Source organism: Manis pentadactyla, chromosome 5, assembly GCF_030020395.1.
Source record: "Manis pentadactyla isolate mManPen7 chromosome 5, mManPen7.hap1, whole genome shotgun sequence".
Classification (NCBI taxonomy): Eukaryota; Metazoa; Chordata; class Mammalia; order Pholidota; family Manidae; genus Manis; species Manis pentadactyla.
In genome coordinates this window covers 56,020,562-56,033,150 of record NC_080023.1, presented here as the reverse complement: position 1 = coordinate 56,033,150, position 12,589 = coordinate 56,020,562, and the positions used below count along the sequence as shown (strand labels likewise).

General features: G+C 35.2%; 1 pseudogene; it reads left to right on the top strand.

The window, feature by feature from the left end:
• Window positions 1-7,501: 7,501 nt before the first annotated feature.
• LOC118928665 (transmembrane protease serine 11C-like) overlaps window positions 7,502-12,589 on the top strand; it is a 55,077-nt pseudogene continuing 49,989 nt past the window's right edge.

Genomic DNA, 12,589 nt, shown 5'->3' with positions numbered 1-12,589 from the left:
AACAACACAAAGCCCCAATTTCTGTGGGACGGAGCCAAAGCAGTCTTATGAGGAAAGTATATAGCAACCCAGGCATACTTAAAGAAGGAAGAACAATCCCAAATGAGTAGTCTAATATCACAATTATCAAAACTGGAAAAAGAAGAACAAATGAGGCCTAAAGTCAGCAGAATGAGGGACATAATAAACATCAGAAAAGAAATAAACAAAATTGAGAAGAATAAAACAATAGAAAAAATCAATGAAACCAAGAGCTGGTTCTTTGAGAAAATAAACAAAATAGATAAGCCTCTAGGCAAACTTATTAAGAGAAAAAGAGAGTCAACACATATCAACAGAATCAGAAAGGAGAATGGAAAAATCATGACAGACTCCACAGAAATACAAAGAATTATTAAAGAATACTATGAAAACCTATATGCTAACAAGCTGGAAAACCTAGAAGAAATGGACAACTTCCTAGAAAAACACAACCTTCCGAGACTGACCAAGGAAGAAATACAAAAGTTAAACAAACCAATTACAAGCAAAGAAATTGAAGCGGTAATCAAAAAACTACCCAAGAACAAAACTCCCGGGCCAGACGGATTTACCTTGGAATTTTATCAGACATAACACCCATTCTCCTTAAAGTTTTCCAAAAAATAGAAGAGGAGGGAATACTCCCAAACTCATTCTATGAAGCCGACATCACCCTAATACTAAAACCAGGCAAAGACCCCACCAAAAAAGAAAATTACAGACCAATATCCCTGATGAATGTAGATGCAAAAATACTCAATAAAGTATTAGCAAACCGAATTAAAAAATACATCAAGAGGATCATACACCATGACCAAGTGGGATTCATCCCAGGGATGCAAGGATGGTAGAACATTCGAAAATCCATCAACATCATCCACCACATCAATAAAAAGAAGGACAAAAACCACATGATCATCTCCATAGATGCTGAAAAAGCATTTGACAAAATTCAACATCCATTCATGATAAAAACTCTCAGCAAAATGGGTATAGAGGGCAAGTACCTCAACATAATAAAGGCCATATATGATAAACTCACAGCTAAAATCATACTGAACAACGATAAGCTGAAAGCTTTTCCTCTGAGATCGGGAACAAGACAGGGATGCCCACTCTCCCCACTGTTACTTAACATAGTACTGGAGGTCCTAGCCATGGAAATTAGACAAAACAAAGAAATACAAGGAATCCAGATTGGTAAAGAAGTTAAACTGTCACTATCTGCAGATGACATGATATTGTACATAAAAAACCCTAAAGACTCCACTCTAAAACTGCTAGAACTGATATCGGAATACAGCAAAGTTGCAGGATACAAAATTAACACACAGAAATCTGTGGCTTTCCTATACACTAACAATGAACCAATAGAAAGAGAAATCAGGAAAACAATTCCATTCTCAATTGCATCAAAAAGAATAAAATACCTAGGAATAAACCTAACCAAAGAAGTGAAAGACCTATAACCTGAAAACTGTAAGACCCTCTTAAGAGAAATTAAAGAAGACACTAACAAATGGAAACTCATCCCATGCTCTTGGCTAAGAAGAATTAATATCGTCAAAATGGCCATCCTGCCCAAAGCAATATACAGATTTGATGCAATCCCTATCAAATTACCAACAACATTCTTCAACAAACTGGAACAAATAGTTCAAAAATTCATATGGAAACACCAAAGACACCGAATAGCCAAAGCAATCCTGAGAAAGAAGAATAAAGCAGGGGGGGATCTCACTCCCCAACTTCAAGCTCTACTACAAAGCCATAGTAATCAAGACAATTTGGTACTGGCACAAGAACAGAGCCACAGACCAGTGGAACAGATTAGAGACACCAGACATTAACCCAAACATATATGGCCAATTAATATACGATAAAGGAGCCATGGACTTACAATGGGGAAATGACAGTCTCTTCAACAGATGGTGCTGGCAAAACTGGACAGCTACATGTAAGAGAATGAAACTGGATCACTGTCTAACACCATACACAAAAGTAAATTCCAAATGGATCAAAGATCTGAATGTAAGTCATGAAACCATAAAACTCTTAGAAAAAATCATGGGCAAAAATCTCTTGGACATAAACATTAGCAACTTCTTCACAAACACATCTCCCCAGGCAAGGAAAACAGAAGCAAAAATGAACAAGTGGAACTATATCAAGCTGAAAAGCTTCTGTACAGCAAAGGACACCATCAATAGAACAAAAAGAAACCCTACAGTGTGGGAGAATATATTCGTAAATGACAGATCCGATAAAGTCTTGACATCCAAAATATATAAAGAGCTCATACACCAACAAACAAAAAGCAAATAATCCAATTAAAAAATGGGCAGAGGAGCTGAACAGTCCTCCAAAGAAAAAATTCAGATGGCCAACAGACACATGAAAAGATGCTCCACATCACTAGTTATCAGAGAAATGCAAATTAAAACCACAATGAGGTATCACCTCACACCAGTAAGGATGGCTACCATCCAAAAGACAAACAACAACAAATGTTGGCGAGGTTGCGGAGAAAGGGGAACCCTCCTACAGTGCTGGTGGGAATGTAAATTAGTTCAACCATTGTGGAAAGCAGTATGGAGGTTCCTCAAAATGCTCAAAATAGACTTACCATTTGACCCAGGAATTCCACTTCTAGGAATTTACCCTAAGAATTCAGCAGTCCAGTTTGAAAAAGACAGATGTACCCCTATGTTTATTGCAGCACTATTTACAATAGCCAAGAAATGGAAGCAACCTAAGTGTCCATCAGTGGATGAATGGATAAAGAAGATGTGGTACATATACACAATGGAATATATTCAGCCATAAGAAGAAAACAAATCCTACCATTTGCAACAACATGGATAGAGCTAGAGGATATTATGCTCAGTCCAATAAGCCAAGCAGAGAAAGACAAATACCAAATGATTCACTCATCTGTGGAGTATCAGAACAAAGGAAAAACTGAAGGAACAAAACAACAGCAGAATCACAGAACCCAAGAATGGACTAACAGTTACCAAAGGGAAAGAGACTGGGGAGAATGGGAGGGTAGGGAGGGATAAGGGCGGGGAAGAAGAAAGGGCGTATTATGATCAGCATGTACAATGTGGGGGCTGGGGTAAAGGCGAGGGCTGTGCAACACAGAAAAGATAAGTAGTGATTCTACAACATCTTATTATGCTGATGGACAGTGACTGTAATGGGGTTGTGGGGGGGACTTGGTGTAGGGGAGAGCCTAGTAAACATAATGTTCTTCATGTAATTGTAGATTAATGATAACAAAAAAAGGGGGGGTTACTCACTGATAGGATAAAATTAACTGCAAATCAATGAATAATGCATGCTTTACATATCCTTAGTTTTGATCTTTTAAAGGGTGTCGGATGATCAGCTATGGAAGTGCATTTTTCTGATAATATTTCTTTCTCTAAAGAAAAAAGCAGTTCCTGTGTGTTGGTCTCCAATAGGTTCTTCACAACGGTATAAAGGTCATATGAAAGTTTGGGCAAAGGGTTTGTTTGTGTTTTTATAGAGGATCAAAGCCTAATTTGGCTACCCAGAAAGCGAATTAAGGTACGATATGAAGAGGAACTTCCAACATCAACATCCTCTGGAAGAGTCATTCCAGAAGATGACCATCAAAAAGCTTCAGCAAAGATCCTGGTGCTATTGCAGTTGTAGCTGCATTCATCCTGCCAGTTCCTGGACTTGCCATTGGAATGCAGAAGGAGATATCTAAGCTGGCCTGTACATATAGTAAAACAACAAATTTGACTAGTTCTATATTGTCGGAACCAAGAGTTAGGAGAAGTGCGAGTTGCAGTGCTTCAAAATCGTGCTACTATAGACTATCCATTGTTAAAAGAACATATGGGATGTGAACAGTTTCCAGGAATGTGTTGTTTAAGTTTGTCTGGTTTTTCTCAAACTATTCAAAACCAGTTAGACAATATCCATCATATTATTGATAAGTTTTCACAAATGCCTGGGTTACCCAACTGGTTTTCTTGGTTTCACTGGATATGGCCGGTAATTGTAGGTCTGCTTTTGTTATGTATCTGTATTCCTATTCTGTTAATGTGTGTATGCAATCTAATTAGTAGTTTGTTAAAACTTATACATGCTTACGTTACTCTACAAGAAGTTATGTCAAAGAAATAATCAATCTTCTCATGTTTTCTTCTGTCTGCTACTTCTATAGCTTTTCTTCTTCCTTCCTAATTACAGCCCTTTAGTAGAATTCATGCCTCATATTTAAAGTTACCGACTATCATAATACCTCAAGCGATAAAGATACCTCAAGACAAGTTCTGGGCATAGAAGCCACAGGGCATAAATCTGCAAAGAAGTAAAAAGCTAACCTTTTCAAAGAATATTGCTTCTCTCTCACTTACCAAATTTACATTTCCGTGTATGGCCCCGGAAGATGGCTGGTTAGCCAGAGATGGGTAAGATTCCTCAAGGGAGGAACAACCTAAGACAGGCACAGTCTCAGGGGGGCCATCAGGTAAGAAATTGGGGGTCAACAGAGGTGAGGCTTAGAACCTCACCCCCCCTGTTTTGAGAGAAATCTTCTGCATCCGTGGATGTTTTGTTGCCCTTGTCTAGCTTGGATTAATACTTAGTCCATAGGCACAGACCTGATCATCTACACTTGCCTTCTTACAGCACTAACTGATGCTTTCTATCTTTATCTTGCATCTACCTACCACTTCAGCATTTTATTAAAAAAAATAATAAAATAAAATAAGAGAGAAATGTGGGATTCACATATAAATCAAGTATAAAAAGCAAATGAATAATCATATCTGACTTCATTGTTTATAGTTTATGATGCGTGATCAAAACCAAAAGTTTCTGTGATATGACTGCCCTTGTACTGTTTACCATGTAAGAACTTATTCACTATGCAAGAACTTATTCACCGTGTAAGAACTTGTTCGTTATGCTTCAGAAGATTGGAGACTGTTGAGAGTTAGGCTTGGGGTTGATTAATGATTGTGCATTGAGTCCCCTATACAGAATTTTATTGTTGTAAACAACCATTTGATCAATAAATATGAGAGGTGCCCTCTAAAAAAAATAAATAAATAACTGAGCCAAAAAAAATTTTGTGGTAATTTTTGCTCTGCCAATACACAATCAGATAATTCATTTCACAACCAGCTATATATTCTGAAAGCTTATTTCATATTCCTTAGTTTAAATTTTAATTTTAAGCAAGATATCTTTTTCTAAAGATCTAATCACACTCAAAAAAAGAAACACACTTTTTAGCAGAAAGTGAAAAATCTTCTCACATTTGGAGTTCCCAATACTATTAGGTAAAGGATTTCCATCGCCTTCAGGCAGGCTGGGTAGTTAAATAAAGACTCTCTTTTTTGAAAGAATTGTATTGAGCTCCTTTTCAGAATTCATGCCAAACAAAACCTGATCAGGAAAAATTAAAGGTGTGAAAGCTTTAAAGACCATACTCTTTGCTACCAACATTTACATTTTCTCATTAGGTGAGGCTAACATTACATCTCTCTTTTTACACATGCACATTAAGCAATGTACTTTCCTTAAATTAGTGGGGAAAAAATAAGTTTCCACAAAAAGTGCCTCTAGATCCCTTTCTTTTGTAAAAATAAAGCATACCTACAATATTATGAAGTGAGCTTTTGTTACATGATTACAAAACTCATTTGGGTAGAACTTACAAAGTAGATGTAATTTCTCTGAATTCTAACATTCATACATTTAAAGTGGTAATTAACATTTTCAGGCTGATCTTAACTATTGAGGTCTACAGATTATCCAAAAATTCTTCTATCCGTTAAAACTTGCTCCAGATCAAAATGTTTTATAAGAATATCTGTTTTCCCTGGCAGTGGTTTTGTTAGGACCCTCCCCATAAGCCAATTTGCTGGGTTACTCCAGTGAAAACTGTTTTCAGTCTCTTGATTTGACCAATTTTAAAATTATGCTTCAGCTATTAAAGTTTATTTTAATCTAGAAATTGCACACATTTCCTAACTGCTCTACTTCATTACGGGAAGTATTTGTCTTTGATAAATAGAAATCTTGGAAGCAAATATTCCATTTTTCCCAGGATTTTTTGGAAAATAATGTATGACAGTAGACCAAGCAAAGGTGACTGATACTCTAAGCGCTGAAAGTATGATCTGAAATTATCAATTTAAAACGATAATAACAAAGTTTTAATAGTTGACATTTATGAAGCATTTACTAACCACCTCGTCCCCCATGTAATAAACCCAGGAGAGGTACTATTATTATTACAACTATTTTTAAGAGGAAGAAGCTAAGGTTCAGAGAAGTAAAACGTCTAAGATCACAGAGCTGGTAAATTGTGGAGCTAGGATTTGAAGGCAGGTTTTCAGATTCTAAAGCATATATACTTACCTTTAGAAACTAATTCTTAATATGACTTGAATTTTTCACATGCAAGTATTATTGTTTTTTATTTCTCAAACTCCATGAGATTTCAACCTAACAATCACACTACCTAAATATATTTTCATCTTCATTATAATAAGTCATGTTCCCACTAGTGCCCTCCACATTATGGAAATCAGCATGTTCTGATGATCTAGATTCTCAAGAGTTATGTCTTCACATCCTTTATTATCAACAAATATAGACTGGGTCAACCTGCAGTCACATCCCCTTTATGACTACCCCCAACAATATAAAACAATTTTATATTCTGTCTTATTCACTCTATGTCTTATCTTTAGCATCATTTTATGCTGCTTTGTGAAAATCATAAAAAGGTTTTAAGTTTTCATTTAGTTTATATGTTAATGTATTAGCTAATCTTCATTTTAAAATTAGTTTTTAAACCTTTTTCATTTCGGTCCAATGGTTGCTGAAATAAGAAAAAGTGTTTTTTGCTTTTTGTAAGTGTTCTAGCATACATAATCACAAATGCTAGATATCTAGGAAAACACTTTCAAACACATAAAATTATGGAATTTAAAAGGAAATTTTAAGTTCTAGCTTTCATATAACCTCTTTCTATGGGATCTTTCTTCTATAAAATTTGTTAAAGTTATCGTCCCTAATCATTCTAAGTAACTCACTGCTTTAGAACTAAAACTGTAATGAAAGGCTCTTTGTTTTTGTATAGCCTGAAAACTTCTTTTTAAAGCTCATACTTGCTACCCGAGCTGTTAATGCTATTTTCTTGCTATAAACTGAAGTATGCTCCCCCAAAAAGTAATTTTCTTAATTACATCTGTCTTTCAAGCCCCCATTCTAACAGCAGCCACTATATACTCTTTTCTTTGTAGATTTAGCCAATTCAGGATTTTCTTAGATAGTTTGGGCTTTTCTAATCATTGTAACATATCCCTCCCCCTTCTCTAAAGTTGCAGATGACCCAGTTTACATAGTGTCAAAACACTGGGGCAGAGGGGCTGATCTACAGTCATCATCTGTCCAGATTGCCATATCCAGAGATGCACATTGCCCCATGTGCTTTGCAGGAATTATCAACCCTTCACACCTGTCTTCTCAGAAGTCTGGTTCCCATCTTGTCTCCGATTCAGACTCAATAGATCATGCTGCTAACTGCTGGTATAATATCCGACAGGTCAGTCAGCTTTCTGACACAATTCTTAGAAGCATAGAATAAATGCACTACTATCCCCCACTACTCTCAGTCACTGTCAACAAAGCTACCTCATGGTCTCTCTGCCTCGGTACACTGTGAAATCTCTCTACTCAAGGGCTTAAGCACCATGATAGCACAATGAACTCAGCAAGGTATGAGATCCCATGAATTTGTGAGCTTCAAATGATAAAGCAATATATTTTCAGAAGCCCACATGGAGAAAGTAAAGACAACCAACCTTAAAGGATGAGCAGGATTAACATAGACAAATGACAGTGAGAAGAACATACTAGATATTTTGAAGACAAGGGCAAAAGCGTAGAGTCTGGAATGCTCAAATGAATACAATTAAAGTGAACATTTATAAAGAATGTAAATATATCTGATGAAGGGCTCATTGATAATAATAACTGATATAAGAACTAACATTATGGTTCTTTTTCACTCCAATACAAGTAAGATTTCTGATTATCTTTCCCTTCATATGTTTTGGGAAGGAAAAGATAGACTAGGTAGAACAACAATTCTACTTAATCATACAATAAGGTTGAGTCGCTTAACAAAGACTGTTACAAGAAAGCCTTCTCTCAGAGTAACTGGACTCTCCCTACTGCAGGTCCCTGGCCTGTGGCAAATTTCTTCCTCTTCCAGGGAGCTAATCAGCAGGATGTGTCCTATCTATTCTCTACATCAATATCTAAACTAGCTGCTAACAACCCGAATGCTATCCAAATCTTTGGAAAATTACTGGTTTAACCCATATATACTTTTAATAAAAAATTTGGATATCAGGGAATGAAAAATTCTTTAATGAGCTAGTATTAAGGTTGCAGTAAAAATTTCAGGGAAGAATTCATGAAAGGACAATATATGGGTTGAAGGAGGCCAGAGAGTTATGAGTTGGAGAGCATTCAGGTCCTAGTGGAGGGTTAGAACTTGGAAAGCCACTGTGCTTCCACCAAAAAGCAATAAAGAAACTGCCACAACCTTTGGAAGTGGATTCTAGAGCGTGAGAAGAGCAGCTGCTCATCTCTGTATTCACAAAATGCAAAACCGAGTGAAGACTCAGTCTTTCTCAAAACAGGTGACCCTATTGCTTACTCAGTCACAACTGAGAGCTTTAAATTTTGCCTCCACTTGGGCCATATGTTATGTATTACTTATGGAGCAGAATGTACAGTTCATGTTTTTACTTATGTAAAATTACTGAGTGTTCTGAAGGCACTTTGAAGATGAAAAGTTGTGTAAGTAGTGTTATCATCATAAAAGCCATGAAAGTCACAGGATCTCGTAAGCTAAGTAGGTGGCCAGTGACTGTGCTGCATGCCGCTTGAGAAGAGGGCAAAGGTACACTCTCCACGGAGACAGTGGGCAAATCTGTTTTGGACACCACTGTAAGGCAGGTAGGTCTCTGGGGGTGTGGGCAGCAGGAGGGCTAGCCATTGCTCCTTGGGGGACTTTTCTGAAGGAACTCAATTAGTTAAAGTAGCTCTATTTGCATTTAAAATTTTTTTAAATTTATATGAAAATCAGATCAGTGAATATCTTAAACAAAAGGACAAGAATGATTGAAATGTTTTAATCCTCAGCGTGCTTTGTTTATTAATTTGTGAGAAATCTTTCTAACACAATTAGAACATTCATGAAAAGTATCTGTATAATTGCTAAAACAATGAAGTAAAATTGGGGGATTTTACTTCTTAAAAGATTATTCCACTTCGAAAATTTTAAAAACACAAGATAGTTCTGTGTGTCTCTTTCTGATAATGTATGTTGATATAGAGACATTAATATCAATGTCCACAATACACTATTTTGCCTCTAGAAAGTGGTAGAAATAAGTTTAGGTCTTAATTTTTAATTATTTTAACATCACAATGATTTCAATGCTATACATTTTTAGTGGTGTGATTTGATACTTTGGTTGGAAAAGAAACAAGAACAGTAAGAGGGAATTCTATTCCTTCCCCATAGCCATTTGCTCAAATAGCAATTGACCTGAAAGTCAAAGAAATGTGCTGGCTGGTTCCATAGCACTCACCAATGGACAAATCATTTCTATTTTGATGCTGAAGTTAATCAAATTTACACACAAAGATAAATGTTCATATGCACATTGCAGTCTTTCTTGGCACTCCAAAAACATGCAAGTCTTGATCAACCCATTGAGATTGACCCATATTTTTAATAATATTTTTGGATAACCTCTGGTTGTGTTATCTTGCCAACATTTAGATTCTAGGTGAAAAGCATAGAGTAAAAAGTAAATTCCCAATAAATAGTTTTAATAATTAGTTACTTTACATTAATATGTAGCTTAATTAGCTGTAGGAGAATGCCTGAAATCTTTTCCTTATGATTTAATTTAAAAATCTAGTAAAAATGTTTGATCTTGGCTCTAATGTGTTTTATGTCCATGTAACTTCCTCAGCTACTTATGCTCCATATGCAATATGTGAAAAATAATATTAGACAGACCCTGGTTTCATCCTTCCAAAGAATAATTTAAGAGCAACTCATCAGCAAGCCAGTCTTTCTGACATCACTAAATAATCCTCAGTATCATTTCCACCTTATTATTACACCAGAATGGCTTCAGGATACACTTGTTGCATAAATAAAACACCTTGAAATTTTAAGACATATTACTGAAATCAAGACAAGTTTTTCTTTCATCATATCAGCTACTACCCAATACCCAGTTTCTGTTTAATAAGTAGTCTGTTTTTCAATCAGCATTCTATGTAAAAATAACACTTCGGGAAAATGGAATTTATAACGTCTGGTATTATTTACAGAGACTACTTTAAAGAAAATAATCTGGATCTTGACAAGTTTTTCTTTTCCTTCTAAATTTTGACACATGCACACACACATATACACAATACTTTCCAAATCAATAAAACCCTTTGCAAGAAGGAAGAACATCTGCATCTTAGAAAACTCAGGAGAGAATGAAAGAAATACACACAGTTCATTTGCCGTTAAAATTAATTTTTATTCATTTACCCTAATTTTACATTTGTGAATCAAACTGTTAAGTCACTATAGTGATCTTAGATTTTGGCTGTAAGATAAGTAGGAGTTGCATGGCAGGGTGGCCTATATGACTTAATTTTCCTTCTGGAGATCAGGAAAGAATCCTAATCCTCACTCTAACCCTAACCCTAAATATGCTGATAATAAACAAAGGAGAAAACTCTACCTAGGATGATTGTCTTCCCTAGATTTGAAATGTCCTAAAGAGAAGATATTGTCCCACAATTTCTCCCTCTTTAAAATTAGGAAACTGAAATGGGTGATCTGCAAAGTTCCTTCCAGCTCCTAAAGGCTATGCGTCTCTCATTCTAGAAAGTTTATGTTGGAAGGAATCCTGAAGTCAAACAACCTCCCTAGTAAACAAACTCTTGTTTATAAGATTCATTTTAATATCACCTTATAGACAAATAAGGAGAAACAGTGAATGACGTGGCTGAATTTTTGTAAATTGCCAATATTCAATTATTTGATCTATAAAAACAGCATGTTTTATATAATTGGATCTATTAGGACACAATTGAGAATAAAACCAAATATTCTCCAAATATTTGCCACATCAAATTTCACACTCCATTTTCATTGAGGTTTGTTCCATGGCAAGCTGTGCTGAGCAAACTTTGCTAACATATACCTGTGGGAATGGAAGAGGATGCTTTAGGATAACATATTCAACTACAGGAATTTAAGTTACCAGGGTTTTACCATATCACTTAATTATTCATTTTTCTAAAAACTTAAACAGTACTCTACTTAAATAGTACTTATATACTCAATAAATGAGTTGGACAGATAGAGAAGTGTTTTTCTCTAAACTTTTACAGAGTGGGTGTCTTTTCAGGTTTATTTTATTGTATTATGGTCCAAAAAAGTTCATGAGCATTTTATTTCCGTAGAAATATTGGGATACTAAGTTTTATGTGCAGGATGCAAACATAATTTGGACAATATATGTTTAAATGATCTGAGTATTTTTTTATGTAAAATGAAATTTCTAAAGATTAAGACTTGGAAATTTATCCTGCATTGTGGATTCCTTTTCAAGGAATATCATCTGTTCAAGGAATGACTTTTAACTAATTAAAAATAAGTTTCCTTGTGGATATTTGACTTTGTTGCAAATAAAACTCAATTTAATGTAGCTGTTCCAAACTAATCAATATGCAATACAGTCATTTCAATGTATGTTTACATATCTAACAAAAACATCTTATACACACACAAATATATAAGCATCAAGGAACATTATACTATGGGTACATATGAATCATTTATATTATATTAATAATTGTAAATATGAAGGTTTATACTATGCTGGCATTATAAGTATGAAGCATTTATATTCCTATATATAAACCAAACATAAAATGCAAAAATATGTTTGGGCTGAACTGCATCTCCTCAAAATTCATATGTTGAAATCCTAACCCTTAGTACGTCAGATTGTGACTGTATTTGGAGATAAGGTCTTTAATGAGGTAATTAAGTTATAAGGAGGCATTAAATTAAGGTAAGCCTTAATCCCATGTGACTGGTGTCCTTATAAGAAGAGGAAATTAGGATACAGATATGTACAGAGGAGAGACCACAGGAATACACAAGGAGAAAATAACAGTGGTCTGTACACCAAGAAGAGAGGCCTCAGGAGAAATAAATGTGCCAACAACACTTTGATTTCAAATTTTTAGCCTCCAGAACTGTGAGAACATAAATTTTTGCTGAAGCTACCTCTAGTTTGTGGTACAATGTTATGACAGCCCTTGCAAACTAGTACTTAATGTTAGTACACTTGCAAGATAGTATAATAATATAGTATATAAAACAAAATTAATTTTTTATAGTTCTTGCATTTATTAGTGACCTTGTCACTGTACATGCCTTGCCTAGCATGATGCCCTGTACATAGAAAAT